This window comes from Ictidomys tridecemlineatus, chromosome 5 (genome assembly GCF_052094955.1).
Source record: "Ictidomys tridecemlineatus isolate mIctTri1 chromosome 5, mIctTri1.hap1, whole genome shotgun sequence".
NCBI classification, from domain to species: Eukaryota; Metazoa; Chordata; class Mammalia; order Rodentia; family Sciuridae; genus Ictidomys; species Ictidomys tridecemlineatus.
The window spans coordinates 34,725,359-34,734,030 of record NC_135481.1 but is presented as its reverse complement, the minus strand read 5'-3'; the positions used below and the strand labels follow the sequence as shown (position 1 = coordinate 34,734,030).

Sequence of the window (8,672 nt, the reverse complement as noted above, 5' to 3'; positions counted from 1 at the left end):
CAAGGATTGCACTACTCTCTGCAATTCTAGCTGGGTTATAATGTTGCTTATAATTTAGTATCTTGGCTAGTTGTTTCAATTTGTTCCATTTGACCTCTTCTCTTATAAAGGCTCTTTATTATTTCACAGGTTGGGAAATGAAGTTGAGGAATTTCTTATTTCCTAGGGTATAGTTATACTCTTACAGGGATTAGAGAAGGAAACACAAGAGTAGCCTATGGATCCATTGGACCCACTGTGAGATAGACATATATAGACTTGGTCTAGGTTATCATTTATCACATGTTCTCCATTGGTATTTTTGCACCCCTGTTGTGGTGTTGCTGACATCTTGGGCCCTTTATTCAATAGCCTTCAAAAGATATGAGCATCCCTGTTTCCCAGTGTAACTGAGTAAATCAACGTAGGTAGTTCTGAGTAAGGACTGGGAGAGTATTACTGCATATGTTTTGGGATGCAGGATCCTCCTTGGAGTGTCTGACTCTCCTTCAATCCATTGACGGTGCGTCTGAGAACTGGTTCAAGGCTGGAAACCCAGGTTTGTGATTTTACATTGCATCAACTGGCATCAGATTTTGGCTTTCTCTCTCAAAATATTTGTTTAATTACAAAAGTCAAGCAGTACTATCACTTGATTTCCACTATTTTTGCTCCCAGAGATATCATGGTCTCTTAGCTACAACAAAGATCCTAGAGAGTCAGGGGCTCTGATTGCCATGACATTCTTACTGCTACTTTAATTGTCTCTACTTTTTCTTTAATTATTAAGAGTTATAATATGGACTCTGCTATTCTTTAATTCTACCCTCCCTTTGACACTGGTGATCCCAGTCCATAATGGCATCTCCTATCATGGGTTCTAGATCACAGAAGACAGACTATCTCCCTCACTTGGACATTCCTTATTACTTTAGTAACTAGATTCTGCTCTGGGTCCCCCTAGAACACAGAGGTCAACTAGTGATTTTCTGGTTTTACGTAACAAATTCATTTTACTGCTATGAGATTTTTGACACCTTCCCTTATATACTAAAGAAGTTCCATCACTCACACTTCATTGACTATAGACCAGTGGTTTTTAAACCTCTTAATCTTAAAATCCATTTATATTCTTAACAGTATAGGATAACTCTGAAGAGCTTTTACTTATGTGTGTTATATGTACCAAAACATGTCATACTACAAATTAAACATAAGTATTAAAATATATGTTTTAATTTATTTTAAAATAGCAAAAACAAGCCATTAGAGGTTAATATATGTGATATATTTTAATGAAAAATAACCATATTGTCAAAAAGTAGTGAGAAAATTGCATTCTTCTGCATTTTTCAAGTCTTTTTGATATCTGACTCAATGTAAGATAGCTAAATTCTGTTTTCAGATTCATTCAGAACTTGTATCTTCTGTATATACAGAAAATACACCCCCCCAAATATGTACCTATAAAGGAAAGAAAATGTAGATAGTTAGGTTTTGGATAGTTATGATCATTCTTCTTTAACACTACATTAAAATTTGGCAAATAGTAAGCTCTTAAAGCACAGTTATGATGTGGAATCTGAAATAATTTCCATGAACACTTCATCCTTGGTTATATTAAAATCCATTGGTCTGTCATGTGCTCTAAATAGATCCTTTAGCCATGCATGATCTTGTAACATCACGCAATAATGTTAGTATTTCTAAATACTAACACACCAAATTAGGCAGATCTTTTAAATGTTGATGCATTTAATTATATTTTGAGAGTCACATTATTCAATAAAACTGCCAATTTCATTTTTAAAAGTCTTGTAAGTATTACAAAGTGGTCAAGCTCATGAAATGATATACAGATTTCCTATGATTTTCAGTTGAAACCTCAAATTTTATCATTGAAAACAAATTTACCATCAAATACCATCGAATTTTTACTCAAAATTGCAAGCTTACTTTGTTCATTTTTGAGAAAGTGACCACCAAATAACCAAATCTGATTAACCATAAATTGCCTGGCAGTTGTTATTTCAAGACAAAATGTTGTTCAATTAACAGGGCTTATTTGATTTTTAACAAATTCTTTCAAAAGTGCTTTTTTTGGATAAAAGTATCATACTTTCATATGCTGTAGAAACTTTGTGTATTTCCTATTTTGTCACATGGAATATTTAAAAAGATATGCACTCAATGATTAATTTTAGAAATGAATAATTGTGACTGCTTTGTCAAGAAAATTCCTAGGAAAATAGGCTTAAAATGAGCAGTGATGAATATTAGTACAGTGAAGTCTCAGTATCCTGGTATTTTTGGCTAAGGCAAAAAGGATACCATTGGTTTGGCATTTTCAGTGGAAATTTCAACCATGCAGAATAGGCAAAACAACTTATTTTGAAAATATTTTTAGCTTGTGGACTTGTTGAAAGGATCCCTTGGGGTCTGTAGACCACACTTGGAGAAATACTTCTCTGGAAGCATAATTTCCAAGCTGCAAGGTGGCCACTGAAGCACAGTAGCAGAATTGACTCCAGCAATCTAGATAGACATAATCAACTAGGTGAAACACTGAAGCTACTTTCATGTTGAATTTTATTTTATTGAAGAGAACAAACTGATCTCATGAACCATCACCATTTCAAAGTTTCTAAGAAATGGACATTTGTTCTTCTTAAGCAAGGAACAGGGATTCTTCTGCTTGCCTGGAGGGTTCAGCACGATGAAGCTCAAAATGTTTAAGTAAATTCATCCCAGAACTCATGGTCCCATCTTTATGAGAATCCTACCTTTAGTGTAGGAGATTTGCCATAGCTACTAGTTCAGCTTCTTAACTCCTGCATCCTTACAATCAAACATGTTAATTTTGATTTTTTACTTTCTGCCTTCTGGCTGCAGGAGATGAGGGTTTTTTTTATCTTTGTTTTTTAAAAATAACAGTAACTATTATTTGCTCATTAAATGATATTTAAATTTTCTAAAACACATATCAAAAACATCCAGTGCTTCTTTAATTTCAGTACTATGGATTTAAGACCAAGTATACATGTTACATGCATCAAGGCTGGATCACAAATTATCATAGTCATCATCATCATCATTATCTTCTTCATATTTTATTTTCAATGCATTTGATGATTCATTGGCAATATTTTGTGATGATACCATATTAGTGGTAATAAGAATACTTTTGGATTCAATTAATGATGGATTAATCATAACATTTGGAACTGCTCATGTTGTAGGAGCTGATGTTTTTCATCTGGGTACTATAAAACAGATATCTATACTGTAAACCTTTTCCCTGTCAGAGACACTGGAGTCCTACTTTAGTTGAGTCAGACATGGTTTGTGGGGTCAGTGTTCCTAGTGTGGGAGTACGTAGTCTGTTAGTAATTGAACCAACATTTAACTGCAGAACCGTTTTTCTTTCTGAGAAGTAGATGCCTTTTCTTACAAAGACTTGAACCTGTAGTTTGAAGCTATGGAGCAGTATCTATCATGTAGCAATCTAGGACCTGAATTTGATTGATCAATAGCAAAGGGGGTGAATTTCTTTGCAATATCTAGTTGAAAAATCTTTGAGGGAAGGAAAGGTAAAAGACCAGTCAATTGGACACTGTATTGACAATCATACATCATCTGCACCAATAGTAGATTTCTTAGCATAACTTTAATAAATTTTACTATCATCTAGGATTGTGGTCACATGTCAGAAGGCAAACTCCATTATCAGATCTATAGCTGTATACTCTGTAATCCCTATATCTTTCAGGATTTGTGCCATCATCTATGTTCAGCATGCTCTTGGGATATTTCATATTGGTAGACTCCATGATGTTTAGGGATCAGAATTTTTCAGCTAAATTATCCACTTTAATGTATTTCAGTCCTGATCTTAATGCAAGTTCTTTGCCTAGTATGGTTTTCCAACCCCTAATGTCCTTGGTCTTCTATGATATGCTTCCATTGCATGGTTAGATCCAGAGGCAAATATTCTGGTCCTCTATTGTGAAGATATTTTTAAAGTTATAATAAAGGGCTTCTTACTTTTTTATTTTTCTTTTTTTTTTTTTGTACAGGGAACCAAACTCAGTGATGCTTAATCACTGGCCCTTTTTAAAACAATTTTATTATGAAATAGGGTTTAACTGAGTTGCTTAGGACCTTGATAAATTGATGAGACTGGCCTTGCACTTGCAATCTTTTTTGCCTCAGTCTCCCAAGCATGCACCACAGTGGGCTTCTGATTTTCAAATCATGTCTTAAGCTAATATCTGGATGACATAACCTGTTTATTTTTCATGCTTCCAAGATTAAAACACACACACACACACACACACACACACACACACACAATTCATTATCCTGATTAGCATTACTCCCATAGATTATCAAGTGTTGGAACTATGTAAAACCACTGTTTCCTCTATTGTCAGTGAGAAGCAGTAAATTTGGTAGTGCAGCATGCTAGCATGCATTACAACCCCACTTGTTACAGCATTGGAAACCTTTTGCTATCTGACTGCAAGTATATAGTTATAGAACCTCATCCCAAAGGCCTGCTTTCTAGAACTGTTTGGATTACTGGGGAAACTGAACCTGAACCATAAATTCTAATGAAAATATTTATGATACTGGAAATCTCTGGAAGCAAATCCATGAGTAGGGAAATAAATAAAATAAAAAGGGAAGAAAAACAAAGCCAGTAAAGCATATGTTAGTAAGTGGGTCATCGCTTTCAGCAACTAGAGCTCTAACCTACCATGAAGTCTCCAAGAGTCTCTAAAGCATACCCTACAATGGTCCCATTTAGGGATGAAAAAGTTGGGACAGCTTACCTACATTGGATAAAGATTGCTCAAGGGCACTGGCCCTTTTCCATTAAGCCCTATTTATGAGCCAACCCAGCTCAACCAGCCAGATAACACTCAGGCAGATTTCTCTGGAAGATTTTTGAGGTAGGAAGCCAAGGGTATGATTTTTCTTCCTTAGGGTTCATGGTGAGATCCAGAGGAATCTGAGGAATATGGACAGTGTTCTGAAAATATCTGTCACAGATTTCTACTTCACATCCACACCAAACCAAAATTCAATAAGATGAAAGAATTAGATGTGAAAGGAAAAACTATAAAAAATTTAGAAGACAACTTTGTAGTTGTTAGACCTGGTAGTAGAGAAATATTTCTTTAAAAAAGATACAAGATCGCAAATATTAAGGAAAATATTCAATAGTGTCTTACTAAACAACCCATAAAAATAGTGAATAAAAAAATGTTGAAACTTGGAGATGTTTGCAATTTATACCAACAACAAGAATCAGAGTATAGTATATTAAATACCCTTGTGAATAAAAAAAATCAAATAGAAAAAAATGGGGGAAAATGAATAAGCAGAAACATCAAAGATGACAAAATAAAAATGCTTCATTAACATTCATAAAGGTATTCAACCTAATTATTAACAAGAGGGAAGCAAATTAAAACCACAAAATTGGAAAAAATTGAACATTTAGAATGTTCCAGGTGTTGGCAAGAGAGAGCCACAGGAACTCTCATTGTGTTTTGGAGAGAGTGTAAACTACTCAACTTCATGAAATGCAGGTTGACATTTAATCGTAAAATCAAACACATGTATTTCCTATGATCTAACAATATCACATACAGATGCAGACCTAGGAAAACTTTTGCACATCAAGATGTATACCAGCATGCAGAGTTCAAAAAATCCTTATTATCAAACTAGAAAGAAATGGTGTAAGGAGGATTTTGAACCTTAATTGCAACTAGTTATGTGACTTTGGGAAGTTACTTAGCTTCACGGAATCTCAATTCCCTCATCAATCAATCAATCAATCCATCAATAAAAATAATAGTAACTCCTAACTCAGAGGCTTGTTATAAAAATTAAATAAGATGTGATATATCCTTGCAAATGTGCTTTCTTGTTACATGCTCAATCCTTGTTAAAATGCATAATTCTTATTTTCATTGCAGAGTCCCAGAAAGAACCATTTAAAGAGAAAGTAGATTCTTTGCTCTTTTAGATTTTAAGAGCTTATTAAATAGCATTTTATTCTTTTCTAGCCATCTGGCCTTAATAACAGTTCCCACCACACAGGGCTTTATGTGAGAATTAAGTGAGATACAGTAAATAATAATACACTGACAGCTTCTGGGCCTGATGGTGATAGCACTATAGCCACTATTATTACTTTTTATTTTATAGAATTATTCTCCTTGTTTTAAAACTCCATGAAAGTTAACCCTAAAACCGATTAATTTCTTATTGTTTTTCTTGGCTCTGTTCTCACATATTTAATTTTAAATATTTTTTTGTTATCTCTGGGTGCCAATCTTTAAACAACATTTGAATTTTATTTGCTTCTTCAAACTTTGTTTTCAATTGTTTTTATTTATATTTTTTGAAGTTTTTTTTTAGTCTTTTTAAAATTATTCTCTTTTCCTTTATGATCTTGTATATTGCTTTATTTTGGTTATTTCCTCCTTATTTTCTATGTCAAAATGAACTTTTTCCAAAACATTGTTAAGATCGGTAATTGACCGGGTCCTGCTGAATACTGTGGAAGCCAGAGGGTCAGAGCAGAGCTACTGCCCGCGCCCGGAACAGCCCCAGCGACCCACCAGCGTGGTAGTCACATCAACCCAATTGAAGTAGGGGCAGAGCAGAGCCGCCACCCGCGCCCGCAAGGTAGGTAGACCTGCAACCGACCAGCAGAACAGGCCCAGGGGTCCGCGGGTGAGGTAGACATGTCACACCAATTGGAGTAGGGGCAGAGCAGAGCCACCGCCTGAGCCCGCAAGGTAGGCAGACCTGCGACCGACCGTGCGGAATAGGCCCAGCAGCCTGCCGGCGTGGTAGACACGTCACCCCAATTGGAGTAGGGGCAGAGCAGAGCCACCACTCGCGCCTGCAAGGTAGGTAGACCTGCAACCGACCAGCAGAACAGGCCCAGTGGTCTGCAGGCGTGGTAGACATGTCACACCAATTGGAGTAGGGGCAGAGCAGAGCCGCCGCCTGCGCCTGCAAGGTAGGCAGACCTGTGATCGACCAGAAGAACAGACCCAGTGGCCCGCCAGCGTGGTAGACAGATCACCTCAATTGGAGGAGGAGCACAGCCGCTGCCTGCCCTGCAAGGGAGACTTTTCAACTATACAAGAGCAATATAAATATATAGGGGGAAAATTCAATAACACAACAGTTTCACCACGCAGAAGAAATGCGAGCAGTATGAAAAGACAAGGAAAGAAAGGACCACAGCAATGCAGGTCAACTCAACTTTAGAAGAGGTGCAGCAGATGGAATGTCAGATAAAGAATTCAGGATATACATGCTTCAGATGATCTGGAGTCTCAAGGAAGACATTAGACAGCAAAATCAGACAATGAAAGATCACTTTGACAATGAATTACATAAACAAATCCAAGAAGCAAAAGATCAACTATACAGGGAGATAGAGGTAATAAAAAACAAACAAACAGAAATCCTAGAAATGCAGGAAGCAATAAACCAACTTAAAAACTCAATTTAGAATACTACCAGCAGAGTAGAACACTTAGAAGATAGAACATCAGACAATGAAGACAAAGTATTTCAACTTGAAAAGAACATAGACAGCTCAGCAAGACTGTTAAGAAACCATGAGCAGAACATCCAAGAAATATGGGATAACATAAAGAGACCAAACTTAAGAGTCATTGGGATACAGGAAGTCATAGAGGTCCAAACCAAAGGAATGAGCAATCTATTCAATGAAATAATATGAGAAAACTTCCCAGACTTGAAGAATGAGATAGAATCCCAAATCCAAGAAGCCTACAGGACGCCGAATGTCCAAAATCATAAGAGATCCACACCTAGACACATCATAATGAAGATGCCCAACATACAGAATAAGGAGAGAATTTTAAAAGCTACAAGAGAAAGGAAGCAGATTACATTTAGGGGTAAACCAATCAGGATAACAGCTGATCTTTCAACACAGTCTGAAAGCTAGAAGATCCTGAAATAACATATTTCAAACACTGAAAGAAAATGGGTTCCAATCAACAATCGTGTATCCAGCAAAATTAAGCGATATAAAGGAGTAGAGATAATACCATGCATCTTATCTGATCATAATGGATGAAACTGAAAATCAACGATAAAAGAAGGAAGGAAAAATCAAGCATTACTTGGAGAATGAACAATAGGTTACTGAATGATCAATGGGTTATAGAAGACATCAAGGAGGAAATTAAAAAATTCTTAGAGATAAATGAAAACACAGACACAACATATCGGAATCTATGGGACACATTGAAAGCAGTTCTAAGAGGAAAATTCATTGCTTGGAGTTCATTCCTTAAAAATAGAAAAAACCAACAAATAAATGATCTCATACTTCATCTCAAAATCCTAGAAAAAGAAGAGCAAAACAACAGCAAAAGAAATAGAAGGCAAGAAATAATTAAAATCAGAGCTGAAATTAATGAAATCAAAACAAAAGAAACAATTGAAAAAATTGACAAAACTAAAAGTTGGTTCTTTGAAAAAATAAATAAAATGGACAGACCCTTAGCCATGTTAACAAAGAGAAGAAGAGAGAGAACTCAAATTACTAGCATACAGGATGAAAAAGGCAACATCACAACAGACACTTCAGAAATACAGAAGATAATCAGAAATTATTTTGAATC

The 8,672-nt window shown here is 35.8% G+C and overlaps 1 pseudogene; it reads right to left on the bottom strand.

Annotated features, from left to right (window-relative positions):
- Positions 1–3,042: 3,042 nt before the first annotated feature.
- LOC101970109 (transcription initiation factor TFIID subunit 9-like) lies at positions 3,043–3,763 on the bottom strand (annotated as a pseudogene).
- Between the last annotated feature and the right edge of the window lie 4,909 nt (positions 3,764–8,672).